Raw genomic sequence first — 27,944 nt, forward strand, 5'->3', positions numbered from 1 at the left:
GGAGTCCAGAGGTGAGTAGTAAGTGGCTCTGTTCCAGGTGGTTATTTAAGGACACAGGTTCCTTTGGTCTTGTTTGGCTGCCATCTCCTAGGACACTGTTGAAGAAAGTTCTTCACCACTATATCTACATTCCTGGCCTGAGGGAAAAACAAAAAGGAGGAAGTACATCGCTAACAATTTACTTTTGAGAAGTGATGCTCATATCAATTCCATTCACTTTCCAGTGGTGAGTTCTTGCAGGTCACACACAGCGAGCTGCAAGGGAGGCTAGGAAATATGATCTCAAGCTGGGCAGCCATTTGCCCTGCTACATCCTGGGGTGAGAATTAGTTTGTTGCTAGAAGGAAGAAGAAGATAATGGATAACTGAGGACAACTATCAATTTTTTCACACTTTCTAACCCTGAGTCTTATATTCATGTATTGAAAGCTCAGATGCCATCATGGGCAAGCAGGTGATTAAGTGAATAAAGCAGTCTGGGGATAAGACTAGAAGGAGTGAGGTGACTATGACAGTGACAAGGTGGGCAGCACTATATCCTGTGTAAAGGTGGCAACAGCTAGTTACCTATCCAATGTCCCTTCTCTCTTCTTTGCTAACCGACCTCCAAGTTTGCTTGGGTGGTAGTGTAACTAGGACGTAAATCATGATTTTCTAAGCCAGTAATGAAATTTCTGTTTCTAGTGTCTCTTGCTTCCCTTGTAGCTGGGAGTGTCCAAGTGACTCAGCCAATGAGAGAGTTAGGGAAGTCTTGTGGGGGACTTCTGGGAAAGCTTGTGCTTTCCTAGTAAAGAGCCAGCCATGACTGGAGCTTCCCCTTTTCTGTTCTTCCTGCTTTGAATATGGGTGTGATACCTGGCGCTGGGGCATCCACCTAATGACCATGGGGTGACAAGCATGAGGAGAAGGCCAAAAGAATTGGGGTGATACTGTGCCAGAAGGAACCAAGGCCAGAGGCTGCCTACCTCCAGATATCTGGTTACATGAAAAAAACAAAAAACAAAAACACCTGTTTTTGCAATTTAAAATTGTTGAATCTCGCTGGTTTAAGCAATTTAAAATTGGTTTATCTGAACCTCATGGCCATTTGAAACTGATTAAATCCTTCCAAATTTTTTCTGTGTATATTTACTTTGTAAAAATATGAAATAGATATACTCCTTTGTAACCTGCTTTCCAGATGTACAATAAATAATGTGCAATTTTATACAATATTAAAATAAGGTACAATATTGTAAGCACCCTCCCCTGTCATCTACTACTGTTCAACATTTTTTATTTTAATGACTGCAGACTATCCACTGCATGAGTGCAGCATAATGCATTTAATTAATCCTTTATCATCAGACATTCAGGTAGTTTACAGGTTAGCTGTTTAGGTTTTTGAGGGGAAAGTTTGCTATTATAAACAATTCTATAGGAGATCCTTGCAACTAACTTGGAAACTTCTGAACATATCCTTGTAATTACATTCCTGATTATTTCCTTAATTTTCTAGAAATGAAAAGACTGGGTAAAAAGTAACAAATAGCACATTCTTGTAAGTAAAATGATACACTTGCCTTTAGTTCTATTTCTGTTATCTTGAGTAACCAGTCATTCATTTGTTCACTGTCCATTCACTTAACAAGCCCAAGAGGCCCATGCTGGCACTAAGGGCACTAAGGTGAGTAAAATGTGGTCCCTGTCTTCAAGGAGCTCATAATGGAACAGCAGAGACAGGCAAGACAACAGGCAATGACAAGACAGAGTAGAAGGCGTGACAATTGTGGTAGGCAGCTTCTAACAAGGTTCCTAAGGATCCCTGCCTCCTGGTATTTATGCCCTTGTGCAATTTCCTACCTGTGAGTATTGGCTGGATGTAGTGAGTTGCTTCTAATGAATGGAATATGACAAAAGTGATGAGACGTCACTTCTGTAATCAGGTTCAAAGGACTGTGACTTCTACCTCTCTTGTCCCCTCATTTGCTTGCTCTGATGAAGCCAGCTGCCATGCTTGCTTGATGCAGAAGCCTACATGGCAAGGAACCGAGGGAGGCCTCTGGCCAGCAGCTTTTGAGGAACTGAGGCCTCAGTCCAACAGGCTGTGAGGAACTGAATCCTGCCAACAATCATGTGAGTTAGGAGGTAGATCTTTTCCAGTTGAGCCTTAAGATGACCAGGGACACGGGCAAGCCGTGCCTGGATGCCTGATCCACAGAAACTGTGAGATAAGGAATTTGTGTTGTTTTAAGCCACTGCATTTTGGAGAAATTCGTTATGCAGCAATAGAAAACTAATACACAAGTGGAGCGGTACAAAGAAGCACAGTGTGCAACAGGTTCACATGCGACGGTGAGGCACCAAACCACTGTGGTGGGGAAGGGCTGCTCCTGGTAAGACTTCTGCAAGGAAGGCGGGCTTCCACTACGTTTTGCAGCCTAAGAAGGCATTAGTTGGGGGAAGAAGGGAGAGAAGGCATTTCCAGGCAGAGTTTGCAGAACAATCAAGCTTTGCGACCATTTCTCAAACTTGTTACTGGCTCACTTCTCATACCCTTGATTACAGGCAAATTTACTGTGCAATCAACAGAGCTTAAGCTTCAGGGCCCCTCACCTGCACAGACCCCTTCCAAAATCCAGGAAGGCCCTAGCAGTCTTGTACAGGTGAGTTTACATTCTTTCTCTTCAAGAGGTCCTCACACTTAAGGCCCCGTCTCAGTGGATCTGCCAAGAACCCTTCCACTGCCCTGCCACCCACCCCTCTCAATCTACAGCATAGACTTACCAGCATACTTTTTGTATTTTATTTGGCTCTCTTTGAAAACTGTTTCTCAGCAGCCCAGCCTTCCCCTCCTGCCTTCACTTCCTTAACCTAAACAATCCAGGTTCCGTACTTTCCTCACAGGCCGTCTTCCCCTACTCTTTAATCATCTTTGCCGCTGTTTTTGAAGTCTCTCAGAGTTTTCCCTTAGGTAGTGGTGCCCAGAACGGATGTGTTTTTCTAAGCAGCAAGTCTGGCTCCTGACCAAATGGCCTCTGAGCAGGGCCACTTTGGGACGGGGTGAGACTGGGGGACAGCCTCTCTGCCCTGTGTCACCCCACTCCTAATTTCAGAATGACTAAGATTCAGACAAAGAAAAGAAGAAGTGACTAGAGAGAAGGTAGAAGGGGCAATAGCAGAGTGGGAGTCTTGTTATTTCCCTAGGGCTGGGACTTCTCTTTTAAGATGCTGGTGGCAGTATTTCAAGATGGCGATGGTCTCCCAGTGGGAAGGGAACTGACATTATCCACGCCTGCTCTACACCATGCACATTGGTTTTCCAGCCGTTACGGAATCGTTACTACATGCCTGCAAGTTAAGAGTAAGACCCCCCCATTTTATAGCTGCAGAAGCTGAGGTTCAGGGATGAGAAGCAGTGTGTGCGCCTCACAGCCAGCAAGTGCAGGGTCAGGCCCAGCTGACTTGAGAGCCCAGGCTCCAGCTCCACCTCATGACCCCCCATCCTTTATTGGTTCTCTCGGGGGCATATCACCTACCTTCAAGTTCTAGGTGAAAATTGGTGGGCGTTGCAGCAAAACTCCACCTGGAAATAAGTTTAATAAGTACAACGCGCAGGCAGGCTAAATTCTTATTTCTGGAACATCTGTTTAAATGAAGAAGACCCACCAGTGAGCTGGGAATCCTTCCGGGGCTGGGATTCACTTCTAGATAAAAAAAGAAAAAAAAAATGCCAAGAGAAGGCAGGAGATGCAGGCTTCAAACCAGAAAACTGGAGTTGAGAGGCTGGACAGACTCTAGCCTGGAGATAATGAGAATAATAAGTAATGAGAACAATAACTACTGTTTATCTAGTGTTTAGAGTGCCATGCACTGTGCTAGATGTTTCCTATAGGTTGGTGAGCCTTATCATCACAACAATCCCACTAAAAAGGGAGGGTTATCATTCCTATTTTTAGGTAGGGAGCGTGAAGATGAAGACCTTATACACAGATAGGCAGTGGTCATGCAGGGGCTTGAACCTAGGTGTGTCTGGCCTCAAAGCCATTACTTTCAATCATTAGGCTTTACTAAGTCAGGGAGAATGGGAGCGGGAGAAATCTAGTTCCTGTGGTGAAGATAACATGGCGAAGCCGAGGTTAGCAAGAGCCATAACTTGGGTGTGGCATAGAGGTGGCTGGGGCTCCCCCAGACCCAGTTGTTGAGGGCGGCAGAGGTGACTCAGTGGATCCTCAGGAGCCAGCAGTGGAGTGCTGTGGAAGGTGACAGCAAACGAAGATCTTTGGTCCAGAGTGGGTGGAGACAAGCAGAAGCAGATCTCACTATCCATTGACCTCTCTCCGGATTGGCTCAGAAACTTGAGGGGGAGGGGCTTAGGCCTCAGGGATGCTGGACCAGGAAGCTGGAGCTTGCTCATCCTCCTGGTGCCGCTGTCCCAGAGCACTGGAGTCACACACCTGGGTTTGGAGCCTGTCTCTCCTCCTCCTGAGACCTCGGCTTAGTGATTTAATAACTAGGAGCCCCAGTTTTCTGTAAAGTGAGGATAATCAGAGTATACATAGCCAAATAATAGATAATAATTGTGCCGTTGAGAGAATTCAGTGAGGTAATGGTTATGAAGGACAAATATAGTGTCTGGGATGGTGGGTGCCTGGTAAATGGCCGCCATATTATCGCCAGATTCCATCCTCAGTGGAGCCGGTGATGCTTTTTCTACTTTCTGCTTACTGTCACTGCCATTGCCAACTTTGGCAGGAAAATGAGACTGCATTCCAGGAAGGGAGTAAATTTAGTGCCTCTCTCACCTTTCATTTGCTCATTCTCTGAATATTTTTTATTGGTTTTATGGTTCACAACTCATTTCACAACTCTAATTTGTCTCATGCCTAGACTTTGTCATATAAAAGCAATAGATTTTTCAAGCTAGGAATTTTCTCTATGCTCTTTTGCTATGTCTTTTGCAGGTAAAACATTGGATTACCTATGGTTCATTGGTTAAAAACATCAGTGACCAATTCTGGTCTTTTTTTTTTTCTCTGCTTTGTCTCCCCAAACCCCCCCGTACACAGTTGTATATCTTAGTTGCAGGTCCTTTTAGTTGTGGGATGTGGGACACCACTTCAACATGGCCTGACGAGCGGTGCCATGTCCGCACCCGGGATCCGAACCCTGGGCCGCCGCAGCGGAGTGCACGAACTTAACCACTCGGCCACGGAGCCCAGCCCCTCAGTTCTGGTCTTAATGACAGCAGCAACAATGAAAATATGTGATTGGAAAGATATGGGATAGCTCACTGAAGAAAGAGCTGAACGGCGTCAAGGCTCAGAAAAAGCCCCCAGGGTAGCTCCAAGGATCTAGGGGGCAGGAAGTCTTGAGCATTCTCTCCAGGTACTATCAGATGTGTCTAGTGTTAATCCACCCAAGGCTAAATCCTTCCAAGGGAGCCTTTGATCGACCTCACTCGGTTTGTGCACCTACTCCCTTGTTCCAGGAAGGAGAGAGCACCTTGACTGAAATTCATAATGACTGAGCACACACAGGGGGAGAGCAATGCCGGGAAGGTAGATGGAGGTGCTGTTTCTAGAAGAGGGGTAGATATACTGGGTGAGCACAAACAGCAGGTGTCCTCAACAAATACTGTTCTCTCCGTGTGGAAATATTAAGATTCAGAATTTTTCAATTGTTCTCAAATATGCAGAATAGTTGAAAGAATAAAACAATGAACACTTACATACTTTTTGTTCAAAATTCAACAATTGCTAACATTTTGCTACATTTGCTTTCATTTCTCTCTGCAATTTTTATTTCGTGAGCCATTCGACAGCTGCTGACAGCATGGCCTTTTACCCTTTAAATACTTCCTATATCTCCTGAACATAGCAACACTCTCCTACATAACCACAATAGCATTACCACATCTAAGAAAGTTCATAAAGATTCCATAATATCTTCTAATAGCGAGTTCATGTTCAGATTTCCTCAACTGATACAAAAATGTATTTTAGAGATTTTTTTTTTCAAATCAGGATTGAATCAAAGGTCACTCATTGCACTTGGTTGTCGGGTCTCTTTATTTTCTCTTAATTTAGAGCAATTCTATGTTTTTGGATTTTTCATGACATGGACAGTTTGGAGAGTCCAGGCTAGCTGTCTTGTAGAAAATTTTACATTGTTTTCTCTCTGTATTATTATTATTATTTTGCTTTTTGCTTTTTGCTGAGGAACATTTGCCCTGAGCTAACATCTGTTGCCAATCTTCCTCTTTTTGTATGTGCGCTGCCACCAGAGCATGGCCACTGACAGACAAATGGTGTAGGCCCACGCCCAGGAAGTGAACCCTGGCTGACCAGGCAGAGTGCGCCAAACAACCACTAGGCCACCAGGGCTGGCCCCGTCTGTATTTTTTACAGTACTTTTTAAAATTGTGGTAAAATATACATAACATAAAATTTGCCATTTTAACCTTTTTTTTTTTTCAATTGGCACCTGAGCTAACAACTGTTGCCAATCTTTTTTTTTCTGCTTTTTCTCACCAAATCCCCCCCCAGTATATAGTTGTATATTTTTTTAGTTGTGGGTCCTTCTAGTTGTGGCATGTGGAACGCCGCCATCAGGTGGCCTGATGAGCGGTGCCATGTCCGCGCCCAGGATCCTAAGCGGTGAGACCCTGGGCCGCCGAAGCAGAGCGCGTGAACTTAACCACTCGGCCGCGGGCCGGCCCCTGACCATGTTTAAGTGTACAGTTCAGTGACATTAAGCACACTGGCAATGCTGTACAATCACATTACTATCTATTTCCAGAATTTTTCCAGCATCCCAAACAGAAACTTTGTACCAATAAACAATAAATCCCCATTCTCTCTCCCCACAACTTCTGGTAACTTCTATTCTACTTTCTGTCTCTATGAATTTGCCTACTCTAGGTGCCTCAGCAAGTGGAATCATACAATATTTGTCCTTTTGTGTTTGGCTTATTTCAGTTAGTGTAATGTTTTCAAGGTTTACCCATGTTGTAGCATGTCTCAGAACTTCATTCTCTGCATTGCCCTTTTTTTTCCGTTTTTTTCCTGAGGAAGAGGATTTGCCCTGAGCGGACATCTCTTGCCAATCTTCCTTTTTTCGCTTGAGGAAGATTCGCCCTGAGCTAACATCCATGCCAGTCTTCCTCTATTTTGTATGTAGGCCACTGACACAGCACAGCCAATGACAAGTGGTGTAGGTCTGCACCCGGGATCCAAACCCGTGAATCCAGGCCACTGACGCAGAGTGCACCAAACTTAATCACTAGGCCATGAGGCTGGACCCCTTCCATTGCTTTTAAAAGTTAATTTGTTAGAATCTTATATTTACTTTCTTATAAGACAACTTTTTTCACACCAAGAAATGTATTTAAATGTATTACCAAATTTAAGAGAATCTGCCCAGACTTTTATACTGGTCAAGTGAATGAGAGCTAGATCAGTGAGGTCACAGGCGGTGGGTTAATGTATCACCAAACTGGAATAAAATTAACCTTCCATAACAAACATAGTTTACAGTTTCAAATGAATAACCACTGTTTTCTACAATGAACATTCTTTAAAAAATGTAGTTTCCTATAATAAAAATTATCCGCCTCAGGGTTATAAGTAAATACTCCTTGGAATTAGTAAAAGGAGTATTCCAATATTATAGCAAAGCTCTTTGCAAAATTATAATTTTGTCTTTTCAAAATTATAATTACATGTTTATAATTTTTATAATGACATGATTCAGAATTCATTTAGATCTAGCTTAAATTTTATGGTAACTCCTATGTAAAAATTCACCAACCTTCTCTCTCATCTTTCTAACGAGGGAGAATGGGTAATCCGGTGCTCGGCATTCACTAAAGCACATGGGATTAATAGCTTCTCATATTCTCAAATCTCCTGATAAAGATCAGGACTTCAGGGTTTATCATGACTCTTTAAAGTATCTCTAAACTTGTACAAGCTTCATGGCATATATTCGATATCTTCATTCTTTTCTGATTTTTTTGTTTGTTTGTTTGTTTGTTTGTTTTTTGGAGGAAGATTAGCCCTCAGCTAACTACTGCCAGTCCTCCTCTTTTTGCTGAGGAAGCCTGGCTCTGAGCTAACATCCGTGCCCATCTTCCTCTAGTTTATACGTGGGACGCCTACCACAGCATGGCTGCCAAGCAGTGCCATGTCCGCACCCGGGATCCGAACCAGCGAACCCCGGGCCGCCGAGAAGCGGAACGTGTGAACTTAACCGCTGCGCCACCGGGCCGGCCCCGATTCTTTTCTGATTTTTAATCACTTATATAGGTATGTGTCTGGCATAATTCTAAGCACTTTATATACATTTAATCCTCATACAACTCTATGAGATAGGGCTTTTTCTTTTCTTTTCTCTTCCTTCTCCTCCTCCTTCATTTGTTGTTGTTGCTGTTGTTGAGATAAGTGCTTTTTAAAATCTCTAATTTATAGGTGAGAAGATTGAAGCACTAAGAGATTACTTGACCTGCCCAATGTCACACAACTATCAGTGGGAAAACCAGAATTCAAACGGACACAATCTCTCTCCAGGGCTTTTGTTTTTAATCTCTACACATTCTCACTATAGGAAAATTCTAAAAAAAATTAAACTTGACAGATATATATAACATAGAAATTAATAGTTTCCTTAATCCTATCCACAAGAAATATCCTTACTAACAGTTTATGTTTTAATTTTAAATCTAATTACAGAGCACACAGATAATAGCATTCTTCGGGGGAGATACAGCCGCAATTAAAAGCAAATATTAATCCACCATCTGGTTGCCAGGAAATTTTCAAGAGGCTTCAGTTTGACCCAACTCAAGCTCTGGAATTGGACAGGGATAAGAAATGGGGACGGCTCAGCTTGGTCGTGGGTAGCTGGCAATGATCCCTACAGCGGGGGGGCCGCCTGAACAGGAGGGGAGGCAAGAGTGGGAGCAGGAGGCCAAAGTGGGTCAGACTAAAGCTAAATAGGGTGAAAGCAGGGTCAGAAACCAGGTATCCCAGATGAGTCCATCCAGAAAGTATGATCCAGCACCAGTAAGGTGAGTGGCTGGTCTGTGGTCTCGTGTTGCCCATGAGGACAGTTCACAGCTATGTGGAATCCCAAGGCTGTGCAAGACAGCTGCTACTGGACATGTGTGCAATAAGATTCTGTCTCAAGTGTGTTAATCAAAATAGAAAGGCATCCTAGTAGAAGAGTGTTGGACATGGCAGGAGTATGACCATGAGTGGGAATCAGGCATCCAGAAATGGTTAAAGTGGGGGCCACTGTAGACAGTACAAAAATGGGTATACACAATGGCCCAAGTCAGTGGTTCTCAAATGTTTTGATCTCAGGATCCCTTAACACTCTTAAAAATTATTGAGGCCCCCAAGAGCTTTTGTTTATGTTGGTTATAGCTATTAATATCTGCTCTTTCAGAAATTAAAACTGAGGGGCTGGTCCCGTGGCCAAGTGGTTGGTTTCGCGCACTGTGCTTCGGCGGCCTGGAGTTTCGCTGGTTCGGATCCTGGGCGCGGACATGGCACCGCTCGTCAGGCCACATTGAGGCAGCATCCCGCGTGCCACAGCTAGAAGGACCCACAACTAAAATATACAGCCATGTACTTGGGGGATTTGGGGAGAAAAAGCAGAAAAAAAAAAAAGAATATACAGGCATATATTCCATTAGCCATCAGAGCAATGACATCATCACATAGTCTCTGGAAAACTCTATCACACTTTTCAGAGAATAAGAATGAAAAAGTAAGTTACGGAGTTAGTAGTATTTTAAAAGTAATTTTGATTTCACTTACCCCCTGATTGTGTCTCAGAGACCAGACTTTAAGAACCACCAGCATAGATAATATGTAGCATCTTAACTGTATAGTTTACAAAGTTCCTTGAATCAGGAATAGTATTCTTATTCCCCTTTTTTTTTTTTTGAGGAAGATTAGCCCTGAGCTAACTACTGCCAATCCTCCTCTTTTTGCTAAGGAAGACTGGCCCTGAGCCAACATCCATGCCCGTCTTCCTCTACTTTATATGTGGGACGCCTACCACACCATGGCTTGCCAAGCGGTGCCATGTCCACACCTGGGATCTGAACCGGGGAACCCCAGGCCACCGAGAAACAGAACGTACGAATTTAACCGCTGCGCCACTGGGGCGGCCCACTTAGTCCCATTTTATAGCTGAAAAGCACGCTGCTGTGGAGCAGGGGAGGGACCAGGCCGTCCTGCCCCTGAAGAGACAATGCTGAGATGGTGTCCCGGGACGCTTCACTGCAGCGATTGCACTTCCCAAGCTTCCCCTGGTTTCTGGGACTTGGCCTCTGCTACAACATTTGGCAGTCTGCTCTCGGCTTTCTCTCTGCCAGGGGGCTGATCGTGTCCACAGTCCCTGGAAAGCTGTAGAGCTGTCTGGGACTCCAGACGTCTGGGAGGAGTTAAAGGCAAGAACATCAGATGTTCAGAATTCCATGTGAGGTATCCTAATGTAATCATCAAGTCAAGATGGAAGGGTCTACGTAGAAGGCAGAGATAGCGGGAAGTGAGTATTTCAATTTTAGTGTCATACCTTCTCACTCAGGTTTCAGCTCAGGAAACAAATCATTCTAGGTGTTTTAAACAGAAAGCAATTCATTTCAGGAAATTGGGTGCTTACAAAATCTTTGAAAGCATGGAGGAGAGAGAATCAGGAGGCCAACTCTGGAATTACTGATTTCAGGAACATACTTCTACAACCAAGATTCGGGGGTCAGAAAGTTAGGATTGGATAATTCTGCCCTCACAGCTGCTGTTGCTACAACTGCCTTTCAAAACTCATGGAGCTGGAGACTAGAAACTGAAATACTGCTGCAGAAAACCCCATGTCTCCAGTGATGATCATTTTGGCCAGCAGAAACAGCCAACGTGCAGGAAAAAGGCCTCTTTCTCATTTCTATCTTGCAAATCTTACCCAAGGGCATGTAATTGACAACACCCAGTTTTCATCCAGAACCCTAGCTGTAAGGGAGCCTGAGAAACGCCATCTTTAACCTTCCCACCTCCGCTGTACAAGAAGGCTCACTAGAAGGAAGTGGGAATGCTGCTGAGCCGCAGCTGAACCTATTCAACACGCTACACTTCTGACTATGGATTGATTGGAATGTGAGCTCCACGAGGGCAGAGGGTTTTGTCTGATTTGTTTTCTGCTGTGTCCTCAGGGCCTAGAACGTTACAAAGTAGTTGCTAAATAAACAGGGAGACACACATCAAAACGCATGTTTCCTTGGGAGTTCTTTTGATGAACATCAGATAGACAACAGCAGTAGCAACAGGTCTAAGTTACTCTGACAATGGCTGGGCTCTATGTTGCCTCCCTTGAATCTCCCTGAGCTCTATGACTGCTTTGACCAATAGACTAGGATGGAAGTGACTCTGTGTCAGTTTCCAGGCTGGCATTGAGAAAATGACAGCTTTAAAACTTGTCTCTATGGAACCCTGAGCTGCCATGTAAAAAGTTCAACTACCTTGATGGAGAGACCATATGGAGAGGCTCTGAGACTACATGGAGAGGGGGCCAGCTGAACCTCGCCTTTTAGCCATCCCCATTAAGTGCCAAGCACATGAGAAAGGCTGTGTTGGAGCCTCCAGACTAGGCTAGCTGCCAGTTAGAATACCCCCAACTGACTCTGGTTGATACCATAAGGAAGAGAGGAATCACCCAGCTGAACCCTGCCCAATTCCTGACTCAAAACTTGTGAAAGCGGCTGGCCCCGTGGTTAAGTGGATAAGTTCACGCACTCCGCTTCTGGGAACAAGGGTTTTGCTGGTTCGGATCCTGGGCTCGGAGGGACATGGCACCGCTCATCAGGCCACGCTGAGGTGCGTCCCACATGCCACAACTAGAAGGACTCACAACTAAAATACATACAACTATGAACTGGGAGGATTTGGGGAGAAAAAACAGAAAAAAAAAAAAGAAGATTGGCAACAGTTGTTAGCTCAGGTGCCAGTCTTTGGGGCGGGGGGGGGGGGAAGAGTTCACGAAATTAGAAAAGAAACAACTTGTGAGATATAACACAGTGGTTGTTTTAAGCCATTGAACTCTGTGATAGTTTGTTATGTAGCAACAGATAACCAGAATACACTTCAAGTGTGGTCTTAGTAAATACACTATGGTAAGGATGCAGAAAATGTCCTATTTATTTATTTCCTCCACTACAGTTTTAATCCTGTATGCATTTCTATGAGGTCTTCCTAAAACACATGAGTTTTGTTCAAGAATCATTCTCTATAAAGCAAGAGATCTTGGATGTTGCCAAATGATACTGATTTGTTGGGGAAAAAAGATCAACAATAACAGTGACCATGTGGAAAAGATGCCTGTGGGTAAAGTGAAGATAATATATTCAGGAGACTAGAAATGTTTTGCTCTGAAGATAGCAATAGTTACCGCGTATCTTGAAAACGTGAATTTATTCCACTCCAAAGGTTTCTTGCTGGTGGAAATTTGAACAAAACTGTGAGAAAGACTCTAATAAACTCTACGCAGGGCCAAGTAGGCAAAAAGTGACCCACATGCTTACTATAGTAATGAATAGATTGTTATAGATTGCTTTTTAAAAAAAATAATTATTGTGGTAAAAAAGATATCATAAAATTTATTATCTTAACCATTTTTAAGTGTACAGTTGAGTAGTGTTAAGCATATTTACAGCGCTTTGAAACAGATCTCCAGAATCTTTTTTTTTTCTTCTTTTTAGGAAGATTAGCCCTGAGCTAACATCTGCTGCCAATCCTCCTCATTTTGCTGAGGAAGACTGGCCCTGAGCTCACATCCGTGCCCATCTTCCTCTACTTTATATGTGGGATGCCTACCACAGCATGACTTGCCAAGCAGTGCCATGTCTGCACCTGGGATCTGAACCAGTGAACCCTGGGCCACCGAGAAGCGGAAAGTGCACACTTAACTGCTGCGCCACCAGGCCAGCCCCTCCAGAATCTTTTTATCTTGCAGAACTGAAACTCTATACCACTTAAGCCATTCCCTTTTGCCCCCTCCCTTCAGCCCCAGTAACCACCATTCTACTTTCTATACTTATGAATTTGACTATTTTAGGTACCTCATATAAGTGGAATCATAAAGTATTTGTCCTTAGTGACTATTTCACTCATCATAATGTCCTCAAGTTTCATCCATATTGTAGCATTTGACAGGATTTCCTTCTTTTTAAAGACTGCGTAGTATTCCATTGCATGTATATACCACATTTTGTTTCTCCATTCATCTGTTCATGGATATTTGGGTTGCGTCACCTCTTGGCTATTGCAAATAGTTGTGCTATGAACAAGGGCATGCAAATTTCTCTTTGAGATCCTGTTTCCAATTCTTTTGGATATATACTCAGAAGTGGGATTGGTGGACCATATAGCAGTTCTATTTTTAATTTTTTGAGCAACCGCCATACTGTTTTCCATAGTAGTTGCGTCATATTATAATCTCACCAAATGTAGGTTGGAGAGGCTCAACTGTCATGTATATAACAAGCTATTGCTTTAAGTACAGTAGAGAACAGAAACAAAATCCAGACCATTATACTTCAGATATATCAATCAGGAGAGTTTAAATTGATATTTGTTATAAAACATTGATGATATACTCATTAATTCTTTTTTAATGGAAATATATAATTCAGAGGCCTTATTTTTAGACAGCTTTAGTGTAATTAGGCTTGTGTTTTGGTTTACATTTTGGCTTTTGTTCAGAAAGATTTGGTTATAATATTTTTGGACTATTTTAATAGCTTTTCTTTTGTGTTAAATTTTGAATGAAATATTTCAAATCTACAGAAAAGAATACAAAATAACATAACAAATATCTAAGTACTTACAAGCCAGCTTGAACAAAATCATATTCTTTTTATTTTCCTGCTTTTTTTCTCCCCAAATCCCCCCAGTACATAGTTGCATATTTTAGTTGTGGGTCCTTCTAGTTGCCGGCATGTGGGATGCCACCTCAACATGGCCTAATGAGTGGTGCCACGTCCATGCCCAGGATCTGAACCCTGGGCCGCTGAAGCAGAGCACGCAAACTTAACCACTCGGCCACGGGGCCGGCCCCACAAAATCATATTCTTGCCATATTTCTTTAGCTATGTCCCCAGGAATAGAGCAGTAGGGCAGGAAAAAAGCCTAACAAACATTTCCACTCCTGCTGACTGTAACAGCAAGCAAAAATGCATGAAATCAGAGAAAAGAAATTAGTAAGTAAATGAATTCATATTTGGCTAACTGTTGCTCTTCCTGTAGTTTAAGAGGAACATGGTCCAGTAGCTCTGAAGTCAGACAGACCTGGATTCAAGTCCTGGGTTTGCTTCCCTCCAGGTGTGTGGCCTAGAGCAAGTTGCTCAACCTACCCCTGCCTCCATTTCCTCATCTGAAAATGGAGATAATCATAACAACTCCCAAATTTGCTGGAAAGATTAAAATAGAAATATGAGCTCCTATATACTCACTATATACAGTCAGTGACACATAGTACAGCTTCAATAAATATTAGTAATTACTTGTTCTGTTTATTGAGCCCCTACTGTATGCCAGTCACTCTTCTGGCACCGAGATTCAGCAGTGAACAAGAGAGATAAAGACCTCTGTGGAGCTTACTTTCTAGTGACAGACAACAAGGTAATTTCAGATAGTGATAGGGACCATGAAGAAAAGATAAGATATTGGAAGGGGGTGCTACTTTAGACAGGAGACAGGAGGTCATCTGAGGCCTGTATGAAAACTTCAGAGGTGAAATTTAACTGAGCAGCAGAAGGAACCATGCATTGGAAAGTCTGAGGAAGAGTGTTGAAAGAGAGGGAACAGTATGTGCTTAGGTCCTGAGGTAAGAAAGCTTGATTTGTACACAAAGCAAAAAAAAGAACAGGATGACAGAAGCTCAGTATGTGAGGAAAAGGGAGGCTGGGTACTATGAGAGTTAGGAAGGACAAGCCAAGAAGGGCCTAAGGAGCATAGTAAGGCGCTTGGACTTTATTCTTAAGGGACCTTGAAGATATTGGAGGTTTTTTTTGCTAGTAGGTACAGCACGCTTTGCTCTGGGGAGGAATTTGTGCGTTTTCCTGTAGCTCTGTTCTAAAACTATGTGTATATGTATGTCGTAGGAGTAACTTTTCAGGGGATACCACATCGGTTACTCACGGGCTCCCCCTGGTGGAGTTGATGGCTTAGCTTGCATGGTTTTAGACGAACTAAAGCAAAGTAAACCAGCAATTTATCCCCCACTAAATGAGCAATTTATTCTCTCATTCAACAAACATTTATTGTGTGCCTACAATGCGCCAGGCTTTGTTGTGGTGCTAAAATACACCCATGAACAAAACAGACAAACATCCGTGCCCTCATGGAGCTTACATTCAGGTGTGTGGGGTGGAGAGAGACGTTAAACCAAATTCACTAGCAAATTATTGGATGGGATAAATGTTCTTAGAGAAAAACTAAGCAGGGAACTGGGCCAGGAATGCAGAGAGAGTGCTTCAACTTAAAATATAGCGTCAGGGAAGGTCTCATTGAGAGGGTGACCTTTGAACAAAGATGTAAGGAGGTGACAGGGTGAACGATGGAGTCACCTCGTGGAAGAGCACGCCACGTAGGGGGATCAGCAAGCACAAAGGCCTGATTCTGTGTGCAGGCTTGAGGAACAGCAAAGAGGCTAACGTGCCTTGAATGGAGGGTTAATAGAGTAGGAGATGAGGTTAGTTGCACCAGGGGGTGTCACAACTTGAGGGTCCTGCAGGCAATGTAAGGATTTTCTTTTTTTTTTAAAGATTTTTATTTTTTTCCTTTTTCTCCCCAAAGCCCCCCAGTACATAGTTGTATATTCTTCATTGTGGGTCCTTCTAGTTGTGGCATGTGGGATGCTGCCTTAGTGTGGCTTGATGAGCAGTGCCATGTCCGCGCCCAGAATTCAAACCAACGAAACCCTGGGGCACCGGCAGGAGAGGACGCGAACTTAACCACTCGGCCACTGGGCCAGCCACTGTAAGGATTTTCATTTTCACTTCAAACTAGGAATCCACTGGAGAAGCAACACGATCTGATTAAGGTTTTAACCAAAGCCTGCTGCTGTTGTGTTAATAGGTTGTGGGAGGGCAAGGGTATAAAAAGGGCAAACAATGGACAAAAAAGGGTATAAAAAGCCACACAATGACTGTGGCTTGTACCAACAGAAGCAGCAAAGAGTCAGATTCTGGATAGGTTCTTGTAGGCAGATGCTGTAGAACTTGCTGTTGAATTAGATGCTGGGTGTTAGAGAGAAGAGTCAAAGATCATAATAAATGATATCCCTTAGTAAATTCTTGTCATAGGGAGAGGTGATCAAAGAATTTCCACCAAAAATGTAGGAAAAAAAGTATTTTAGAGGTGTATCAAGCAGTTAATAGTGTGTAATTTTCCTGGATTTTGTGTTATTTGTGAAATTAAAATCTGTAATTTATGATTTCTCATTCTAAAGATTCATTTTTATAATAAACATTGTATTTGTAATTCTGAATTTTCTTAAAGAGGATCCTCACATGAATAAACTTCAGGCCCCTACAAAACCTGACTTCAACCCTGCTCCTTGCCCATATTTGGGTAGTAATTTAAAGTTAATGAAGTATTAAAAATTTTTGTTTCTGATAAAATTATTACATAAAACGATGTGCACGAAATAGAAGTTAACTGTAAGCTCAACACAATACTAGGACTAAACTAATACTAGAGATAAAAACACCACCTTGGGCTAGCCCCTCCCTGGTGTCTTCCAAAACTTCCCACCCATTCTTCCTCCTACAGTTTTTCTAAATCTACCAAATGCATCCACCATTTCTCCTCACGTCCGCTTTGGGGAGGCAGGGATTACTCTCCTCCCGAAAAATGAGCGCTTAAGTATTTTTTACCGGGACTGCTTGTGCCTCATTAGCTCCGAGGTCCGGGCGCAGCAAGAACCACGCTATCCACAAAGGCACCACCAAAGCCCGGAGCGGGGCGTAACCAGGAGCGGGACTCCCAGGTCGGCGGAGCGGGCGGGGTCTACGTGCTGCCCCGCCCCGCCCCGTGTGGCCTGACGCATGCGCTCAAAGGCTTCTGGTGGATCGAGGTGTGGATTGTGAGGTGACCCTGGGCGCTGACTTCCGGTTCCTAGGGATGCGCATCCGGGTCACGTTAACGCCGCGGTTTCCTCCACCCGCTTGCTTTTGCTGTGGGTTTGCACTGGTCCCTATGTCCTGCTGTGGGGCCCCTGCCGCCTTTGGGTGAGTCTCCGTCGCCGACCGGGTCTCAGTGCGGCCGGTCGAGAACAGACTGTAGGCGGACGGGTCGAGAGTTCTGTCCTGGTCCCTGTGGGTCGGGTTTCTCTTTGCCTGTCCCTTGTCCCCGCAGTGCTTCCCTCACTTCAGCCCTTTCCCTCACGCTGGCCTCGCCTCTTTCACCTCAGCTTAACCTTTCTCATCTCCGCGCACCTCTCGCCTCGCTGCTTTTCCTCAGCCTGATGCGCCCCTTACAAGCCTGGGTTTCTTGCCTTTCTCCTCAGCACTTCCCTCAGCCACTGCCTCTCCGTCTCCCTCTCCTCTCCCTTTAGTACCTCTCTTCCCCGACCCCAGGATCTCGCTGTTCTTCACCCGGGCAGGACGGCGCACCTCCTCTTTGGGCTCACCCTCCTCCACTGCGAAACTGACCCTGTCTCTCTGTAGACTCCTAGGTCATCTCCCCCAACTTTCCTCACCTTTGACCCCTTCCCCCTCCCGCGACTAGTAGGTGACTTTCGTGCTTTGCCTGGGGTTCTCCCGCGTTTTCTTAGCTAGAGGAGGGCTTTGCCAAAGCCCCGATTTGGGAGAGGTTTTGCCTGGAGGCTCTGGGTTGGACTGAACTCTGGTAGCTTCCGTAGTTCAGGAACAACAAAGGCGTTCCCAGTTCTTCGCTGGAGCACAGTTTTGGGGGCTCTCACTAGAGCGGGCTAACAGGTGGCAGGCGCACGGGACTGCTCGCGATTGGGCTTGTGTGATCTTGTTAATTGACAGGTCATGAGGACGTGCTGTCATTTTGGTGTTCTCTTTCCCACGAGAATGGAGGTACACAGCTGAGGCAAAAATGCGGTGTTCTAGGACGATCAACTCTGTTTTCTGCATGGGCTTTACTTCTAGGACAATTGCTATGACAGAGGACAGAGTTTCTTGGGAGATTAGCCTCAGATTTATAAGCTTATTGCCAAAAATTTTAGCATGTTGTAAGTGAAACGTTTTCTGCTAGAGTTCACTCTGGTAATTTTAAAGTACGTTTTCTTTAGTTGAACTCTGCATATGGATCTTTATTCTCGCGTCTTATACGTTGTTTCTTCATTTGTACTGTGTTGACAAGTTTTCCGTTTTTCCTCCTGTTTCTTCATAAGGCAGACATTACAATACTTTACTGTTTAGAATAGTCTTCTTTTATGTTTTTCTTTACTGTTTCCACCTTAGTCTTCAGACCATCTTTTTCTCATTTTGAGGCTTAAATTTCTTTGGAGGCTTTCAGTCATCTCTAAAATGAAGGGATTGGATTTAATAATTGTTAGTGTCCCGTTTCCCAGATTTTGTGATCTGAGGCATATTTTGAGACACAGGGTTGGATAATTTTTATTTTTGTTTTTCCGATGTTTATGGTGTGTGTCTAGCATTTGATTACAAATGTTTTTGTGCGATTGGTCTCCGTACTCATATAAATTGTGCTCTAAAATTTAGTACTTCATTGAACAGAATAAATACAGCTTTTAGCATCTGCTTCTCTTTTGACTGAGTTATAGAAAAGTCTCCTTACTGTATGATAACATACATATGCGAGCATAGCATAGACTTTGGCTTATTCCAAAATTGGGCTGCTCCCTTCAGCTATTTTTAGCAAAGGACTTTGGCACTTGGCCATATTAGTCCTAGAAGCCACAGAGAAGGACCCTTCTGGTTGGCTTTCAGGACTTAGCTAACTACTGAGGGAAGCCCTTTTGAAAGCTCCTTACCAGTACCTCCACCCCAGCACCCACACTGGAAGCTCTAGCTTCTGTTCATCATTTCTTATCCTTAAAAGCTAACCCCAGAGAGTATGGGCTGACTCTCTCTGTTTTCTTATCTCCAGGTTTCTGGGCTTTTTTTTTTTTTTTTTTTCAGCCATGGGAACTTCATAGATAGACCTGTATTTGGATTGATGCAAGGCTGTCTTTCAACTTTTTTCATTGCTCAACTTTCTGTTTCTTGAGCATGTCTTAAGTCTAAACCTAGAGAGATTTCTACATTTTACAGCTGGAGAGAACCACAGAGTTCAACCTTACCTGCTCATTTTACAAATAATGAAATCAGGGCCTAAAGACTTGGTGATGATTTTTCCAAGGGCATTTTTTATAAATAAGTTCTGACGTGGGTTTTAGTTCCATCAAAGCTGTATGCTGGAGAGCACAGATAGTATTTAGTGGTTCATTTCAATAAATTTATGTCACAGGAATGAACGTTTTAAGAAATCTGTGACACACATTTTTAAATTCAAGGCTGAAGTCAATTTTCCTTAAAGAGGGAACTCTAGAAAGAAACTGTGTTGTGCAGAAGTAGAAGTTGAAAAGTCTTAGCTAGTCTCTCTCTCTCTTCTTCTAAAATCACTGTGCCCTATTTTGATAAAAATTCTGTATAAAATGCTTCCATGAAATGAACATCCCGTGGTCTCATTGGATCAGTGTGTTCATGTTCCCGGTCCTTGTACAGAACACTAATAGACTTTGTAATTACTGAAAAGCCTGCACCTCTTACCTATCTGCCACACAAAAAAAATATCACTAGAGACAAACAGACAAACTTAGTGTATGTATTTGTAAAGCTCAGGAGAGGAATCGCTGTTGGTTTTCTGTAGAATTTTCTACTTTAGTTTGGTGAAGTCTTAGTTTGTAACCCCGAGGGCATGATTTAAAATAGATTTCTGCACTACGTTAGTTTTATGCCTAATGAGTTTTTTTGTTTTGATTATTTTTGTTTGTTACTTTTTGTCATTTTACTTGCTACTGTACTTTATTTAAATGTTTTAATTTTTATCCTTGACTCCCTGGATGTTTAAAGGAAAATGCAGTTTTAAAAATTTAAGAAATAAAATACACCTCCTTCGTGTCCTTACCATTTGTACTTTTCAGTATGGTGGTTTCTGTGATCTGCCTAAGCCACTTCATGACTTCATTCTCTTTGTTTTGCTTACAGATAAAAGGCACATAGAACTACTTTTTTGGTAGTTGTTTGTCTAAAATATTTTTGTGTTTTGCGTATAACAACAAGATATTTTAACTTATGTGTGATTTAAATGGAGGAAGAATAGTTCTAAATAGAAATGTGTATTTAAGAACATTAGGAGTAGTTTATTCTTCCCATACATTCGTTTAATTGGTTTGTACCAAGGGGTTAAGTTGTTATATTTATAGTAAAGTGGAAAATAGGTGGATGTTCTGTCTGCTGATTAACTTAAAAATACAGCTGCATGGGGCTGGCCCTGTGGCCGAGTGGTTAAGTCTGTGCGCTCCGCTGCAGGCGGCCCAGTGTTTCGTTGGTTCGAATCCTGGGCACGGACATGGCACTGCTCATCAAACCACGCTGAGGCAGCGTCCCACATGCTACAACTAGAAGGACCCACAACGAAGAATATACAACTATGTACTGGGGGGCTTTGGGGAGAAAAAGGAAAAAAAAAAAAATACAGCTGCATGTTCTTGGACAGAATCTATGGCTGAACTTATAAATTGCTTTATTGATGTATTTTATTGGCAGAGAACATAGCAAACTATGGAACAGCAGCCGCGTTATCTTGATATTTTTTATTTGATCCCATCAACCTAAGTCTTAGGGTATCTAGTTATTAAATATAGAAATACTTAGGGCATTTTCTCTATTATTTAGAATATATTAAAAAAACAATTGAAATATAGGCTTCATAAAATTTATCTTTACTATTTTCTTCTTTTAAATATGTAATAGTATTTTAAATCAGGAAAAGAAATGTGTAAATAGTGCTGAATTACTGTAATTTAACAAATCGGTCCAAGGCAGTCAGTGCTTAATATCTTAAAGATCTTACTACAGATTGTGTTGGATGCACTTTAACTTATTAGCTTGGTTAATATTTGTACTAGTTAGATTGTTTTTATTCACCCTAGAAAATAGTTAGCAGCAATCTCTTAATACATTTCTTTCAGCAAATTTCTTTTGGATACCCACTATGTACAACTATAATAATACATATATAGGCTGTTTATGTGAACTAGGTGATGTTATACAGGCTGACGTTTACACTTAAATTCTGAATTTGATTTTATTTGTACATATCTGAATTAAACTAAAAGACTTAACATGACCTGTATCATCATGGTGTAGAAAAAAAAAAAGATAACATAATTAGAATTAAAATGAGCTTTAGTCCTAAGAATATGTCACTTCTTACCAGTGACAATGGTATATGATTTTTTTAAACTAGATTTTATGATTATCTGTTTTTTCAAAATACTCAGTGATTTCTCATCATTCTTTGTGTTTAAGGTTCTTGGATTAATCTGCATCACAGCTTAATTAATATAAAATCATGTCCTTTATAGGTACAATTAAATAATTTTCATTTGGGAAACTTTTTCGCAAGTGAACTTTAAAATCTGTGATGGTAAAACAGTAAAAATAAAAGCAAACTTTTCATGGCCCTTGCTATGTGCCAGGAACTATTCTAAGTGGTTTACATATATTAATTCTTTAGTCCTTACAATTCTATGAAGCAAGTGCTATTCTTATCTCCATTTACAAATGAGGAAACCAAGGCACGGAAGTTACATAACTTACCCAAAGTAACACAGCTAGTTAGCCAGAAAGCTGGATTTGAACTTAGTCTTTCTGGCTCCAGAGTTCATGGCTTTTTTGTACAAAGTTCTACTAGTTTAGTTATTTCTTCCTTTATAGGTTAAGGTTAAAAATCCGTTTTCTCTGACACGCAGAAGAATACTCCTTTTGGTTAGGAACCTTAGAGGGAGGTTTTACCTAGTCACTTGCAAATCCTTTACTACCTATGTTTCTTACATGGTGAAGACCATATATTAAGAAAATAAAACAGGACCAGACCCTTTCCTCTTAAAAAAAAATTATCTTATGGGGCTGGCCCCGTGGCCGAGTGGTTAAGTTCACACACTACCCTATGGCGGCCCAGGGTTTCGCTGGTTCGGATCCTGGGCGCAGGCATGGCACCACTCCTCCGGCCACATTGAGGCGGCGTCCCACATGCCACACCTAGAAGGACCGACAACTAGAATATACAACTGTGTACTTGGGGGACTTGGGGAGAAAAAAGCAGAAAGAAAAAGAAGATTGGCAACAGTTGTTAGCTCAGGTGCCAATCTTTAAAAAAAAATTATCTTATGAAAGTTAATTACTTTTGAATCATTTGGATAAAAGGCAGTATATTTAATAAAATGTGTTCTATATTACTAAAATATCTTACTCTTTGATGTTAATTTTTTTGATCTGCAGAGTATTAAATAAATTTATGTAATAGTCTTAAACTCTGAAATCTTAATGTCCTTAATATGAATTTAACAACTTTGAAATATAAAACAGAAGACTAAAACTGAAATTTCTGATTTGCCTCTAGTCTCCTTTCCAAATTTGAAAACTTGTGCAAAATTATATACATCCGTCTCTTTATGACTACCATGTTTAGAATAATATATTTAAATTAGTGTTTTTATTTTTACTTTAGAAAAGAGGGGAACTTTCATACACCAATTCCTTTTCTTAATTAAAAAATACTGATAATCATTCAGAATATTATTAATCATATTAATATTATTCTGTTGTGCTTTTGTTATTCCCAAATAAAAAAAATTTTGTTGCGTCTCTAAGGGAAGGAGATGATTTTATATTAGTGGAGGTATAGCTTAATGCAACAGTCTGGGGCTCAGAAATGATGAGAAGTTATTTTTCTGAGTATTTTGAAAACAACTGAGAATCATGAAATCTGGTTAACAGAAAAAAATTGCAATTATTTCTGGTAAGAAGTGACACTTGGTTAGGAATATTACTTATTTTAATTCTTTTATATTAACACCCCTTATTAATTCAGACATATTAAATAACTTTTCTTTTTTCTTTTTTTTGAGGAATATTAGCCCTGAGCTAACATCTGCCGCCAATCCTCCTCTTTTGTTGAGGAAGACTGGCCCTGAGCTCACATCCGTGCCCATCTTCCTCTACTTTAAATGTGAGACGCCTGCCACAGTATGGCTTGCTAAGCAGTGCCAAGTCCACACCTGGAATCTGAATCAGGGAACCCCAGGCCACCAAAGCGGAACGTGTGCACTTAACTGCTGTGCCACTGGGCCGGCCCAGAGTCACTTTTTTATAGTAGCTTTTGTCTTGATTTTTTTCCTCTTTGGTGGGAAAAGTATCATTACGGAGCTGAAAAGGGTAAGCTTTGCTGTGATGACTTACTTGTTGGTATTTAGAATGTTTTTTACTTTAAACATTTTATTTTTGTTTCAAAAGCATCTCTCTTTTATATGTGGGTTTGATAATCAGTTTGCCTTCTGAAATTTCAATAGCTTCCTTTCCCCTGAAATTTAATAATGTAGCAATTACTGAATTTAGGAAAATTGGTGGTTTGTTGCTGTCAGCACTGTTACTATGGCAATAAATTTAGAGTGATTAGCTCTTAGGTGGAATTGGACTTTATTCTTTAGTTTCCTTAGTTGAAAAAGATTTAGATCAGATTCACCTGTTGTTCCTCCTTTTTTTCAAAATGAGGGGATTTTAATTTAGCACAATGATGTTAATTTTTCCTACCAGATTGATGATATTAATATGATAATCTTACTCTCTTTACTGATATTATAATTCAAAATATGTGTGCATGATTTTTTTCTTAAAATATTTCAGAACTTAGAGGACATTCATAAATGTCTTACAGAAAAAACATACTCTGGTAATCAGTGTGTTATTACCTCACTGAAGTTTTCAAATCTACTTTTCCTTTTCACCAAGCTTTGCTTTGCTGTAGCTTAGGAGGCAATGATTAGATAACACTGATGAATAGTGTTCTTGAGAGTAAGAATGAGAGCTTTTGCAAAGAGAATAGACCATCTCTCATATTGGTATGGCATTTAATAGCTAGGTGAACTGAAAATCTTAGCTTTACCTCATTTCTCTGTATCTCCTGTTAGTATATATTTATTTAGTGTCGTTACCTCACATTCTGTGAAACTGTCATTTATTTGGAATAACTCTCTTAAATTATTGATTCTTACCCAGATAATTTCCTTTTCCTTTTTTGTTTTTTTTTCCAGAGGCGTGCCTTTAAAAAACTGTAATTTAGAGAACCACCAAAGCTTTGAATGTTATTTCATCTGTAGTTTGAAGTGGACTTTTTCCTCCTTTTTAACTTTGTTGTTTTTTATCTTCTGGTACAGTGGCTTTCAAACTTTTTTGATCATGGCCCACTATAAGATACATTTTCCAATGTTGCTCGGTACTTATACACACAAACACACATATACCTACAACACATTAGTATTTAAAATTGAAACAGAAGTTTCATGAAACAATATTTATTTTTACTACTGGTGATGCATTATAATATTTTCTATTCTGTTTTGTTTTATTCTATTTCATTCAAAACAAACTGTTGTTCTCTACTAAGTTGTTATGATAACCTATTAATGTGTTGTACCTGCACTTTGAAAAATTCTAGTGACTGCTAGATTTTTTTTCCAATATTATCTTTTTGGAATTGAAAATATTTGGGTTTGCTAGTTTTTTTCCTGAAATATGTCTTGATTCTCTTCAGCTTTTAACCTAAATAATTATGCATAATGATTGAGACAGGGAGACCCTATTGCCCTGATTATTGTTGCTGTCATCTCTCTCTTTTACTGTGTCAAGGCACAGCATTTTTTTTCCCTGAAGAAGATTCATCCTGAGCTAATATCTGTGCTAGTCTTCCTCTATTTTTTATTATTTATTTATTTATTTTTGTATATATTTTTTAAGATTGGCACCTGAGCTAACAACTGTTGCCAATCTTCTTCTTTTTTTTTTTCTTTCTGCTTTTTCTCCCCAAATCCCCCCAGTGCATAGTTGTATATTTTAGTTGTGGGTCCTTCTAGTTGTGGCATGTGGGACGTCGCCTCACTGTGCCTGATGAGTGGTGCTATGTCCGTGCCCAGGATCCGAACCAACGAAACCCTGGGCTGCCATAGCAGAGTGCAGGAACTTAACCACTCGGCCACAGGGCCGGCCCTGGCACACCATTTTTAAAAGTGCGTTAATATAGAATCATGAGATTGAAAATGCTCGGTCAAAATGCAGAGATTCAGGGGTGGGCCCGGTGGCGCAGCAGTTAAGTTCACACGTTCCGCTTCTTGGCGGCCTGGGGTTCGCTGGTTTGGATCCCAGGTGCGGACATGGCACCGCTTGGCAAAAGCCATGCTGTGGTAGGTGTCCCACGTGTAAAGTAGAGGAAGATGGGCATGGATGTTAGTTCAGGGCCAGTCTTCCTCAGCAAAAAGAGGGGGATTGGCAGTAGTTAGCTCAGGGCTAATCTTCCTCAAAAAAAAAGAAATGCTGAGATTCTATTGTTAGAATCCTTTGCTAGTTTCCATCTAACAGTCGAAGTTTAAGCCCATTAAGTTGCTTTTCACAAACTTTGCTTCTGCTCTTGGCAACTACTCAAAAGATTACAAAGCTGCTTTATTCTACTTTCTTCTGGCCCCAATTCACTCTTTGTAAACCAACAAAAGAGAACTGAGGAGTGAAGTAGTTTGCTCCTGTGTATATGGTCAGGTGAAAGTAACATGATTGAAGAATCCTTAGCGTTTGGTACAGTGGACTGCATTTATTTGTCGTCCTGATTCATTTCCTGTAATCACAAAGGGGGAAAAGATAGTAGAGATATCAACAGTTCCTAGCATATTATAGCCATTAGAGTGAGGCAGGGTCAGCAGGCATAATCTACTATTTTTACCGCTACCATCTCTTAGATGAGTACTTTCTATGTGCCAGGCACTACTTAAAGCATTTCACTTTATTAACTCATATTTACTTGGCAGGCCTGGGAGAAGAATGAGAACGAGAAAGGATAAAGAAGAAAACTTGCCTTTGTAGTATCTTTCTCATTACTTGGCTTGTGACTTCTGGCTATTGGTGACTGCAGTGTGGCACCGCATACATTTTTAGCTTGGTCAACTTTTTAAAATCCTCAGTCCTGTCTGTGATGTTTTATATTGAGGCACGTAGCTGTGGTTTGAGACCTCAGGCTTTGAAGCCAGGTTGCCTGGGCTTGAATTCCAGGTTAGTGACTTACTAGGTATATAACCTTGGGCAAGTTACTCTCTGTACTTTAGTTTTCTCATCTGTAAAGTGGTGATGATGATAAATAATACCTATCTTACAGACTTATTGAGAGGAGTAAATGAGTTGATAGATGAAAAGTACTTAGAACAGTGCCTGACCCTTAAAAAACATTCCGTAAATGTTAGCTATTAATAACTCACAACTCACAGTTGGATCTCCTGAAAGTGTTTGTGACCATGATGAGTTCTGCGTATTTGCTTAGTAACAGGATGTGATTGACAGTCAATGTTATATTGCCCAGGAGCTTAGAAACAGCTTTTTTTGAGGACTTGTAGGAAAAGTTCTTATGTAGGGTATTTGGATCAAAGCCAAGTGACAAAAAGTATCAGGACTACAGGTCCAACTTGTTTACTCTTTCATAGGAATCTCTTGTTATTTGGACCTTATCCTTAATAATTTTAATATTTTGCCCTTTGAAAAACTAAGAGGAACTAGTTAATGAATTGACTGTCGCTCAAGACCAGATTTCTTTTCTGAATCTGTTTATATTATTTCCAAGATATTTATTTAATTTTTCGTTAACAGTTTTATCATGCTTACTCCGTGCCAGGCACTTTTCTAAGAGCTCTCCAGATATTAACTCATTTAAAGCTTATGACAAGCTTATGAGAAAGACACTATTATTATTATTCCCATTAAACAGTTGAAGTACCTGAGGCCCAGGAAAGTTAAATAACTTGTCTCAGCTCCAACCCCACTCATCAATGTCTGACTTGGGATTCGAACCTAAGTAGTCTAGCTTGAGTTAATACTCCAAGCTTGCCAAAGTTGCCTCTTACAGAGATGAATTATGTTGAAAAGGGTATGATATGGGCTGGCCCGGTGGTGCAGTGGTTGGGTGTGCAAGTTCCACTTCAGAGGCCCGGGGTTCGATGGTTCGGATTCCTGTGCGGACATGGCACCACTTGGCACACCATGCTGTTAGCAGGCGTCCCACGTATAAGGTAGAGGAAGATGAGCATGGATGTTTAGCTCAGGGCCAGTCTTCCTCAGCAAAAAGAGGAGGATTGGTAGCAGTTAGCTCAGGGCTAATCTTCCTCAAAAAATAAATAAATAAATGAAATGAAATTAAAAAAAAGAAAAGGGTAAGATAAGTGTTAAAACTTGCTTTACTGTTTTTCACTCTGTGCTGAATGACAACACTGAAATGGGTGCTGGTTTTTTGGCTGATGGATTTTTGAAGGAGTGAATAAGTTCAGAGAAATAAAACACTAATAAAAGAACTGAACCTAGATTTTATAGTTCTTCTGACAGCTAAAGATATACATTTCAAAAGACTTAGTTCTGTTAGTATAGTGTAAGGTAAATTTTATCCAAATAGGGGGCGGCCCTGTGGCCGAGTGGTTAAGTTCTCGGGCTCCACTGCAGGCGGCCCAGTGTTTCGTTGGTTGGTCTGGGCGCAGACATGGTACCACTTATTAAGCCACGCTGAGGCAGCGTCCCACATGCCACAGCTAGAAGGACCCACAACTAAGAATATACAACTATGTACCGGGGGGCTTTAGGGAGAAAAAGGAAAAAAATAAAATCTTAAAAAAAAAATTTTATC

At 41.4% G+C, this 27,944-nt stretch overlaps 1 protein-coding gene across 17 annotated transcripts in view; it reads left to right on the forward strand.

The window, feature by feature from the left end:
* The first annotated feature begins 17,026 nt into the window (after positions 1 to 17,026).
* The window catches only part of EYA3 (EYA transcriptional coactivator and phosphatase 3), a 100,018-nt gene continuing 89,100 nt past the window's right edge, over positions 17,027 to 27,944 (forward strand). For 3 of the 17 annotated variants that reach the window (XM_070610542.1, XM_070610545.1, XM_008537748.2), the window contains exon 1: positions 17,058 to 17,269. The gene's annotated coding sequence lies outside the window, so the exon portion shown is untranslated. Of the gene's footprint in view, positions 17,270 to 23,157; positions 23,456 to 27,944 lie in introns of those variants that run through there. The other 14 variants (XM_070610550.1, XM_070610557.1, XM_070610543.1 and 11 more) reach the window with 13 other exon arrangements.

This window comes from Equus przewalskii, chromosome 2 (assembly GCF_037783145.1).
Source record: "Equus przewalskii isolate Varuska chromosome 2, EquPr2, whole genome shotgun sequence".
NCBI lineage: Eukaryota > Metazoa > Chordata > Mammalia > Perissodactyla > Equidae > Equus > Equus przewalskii.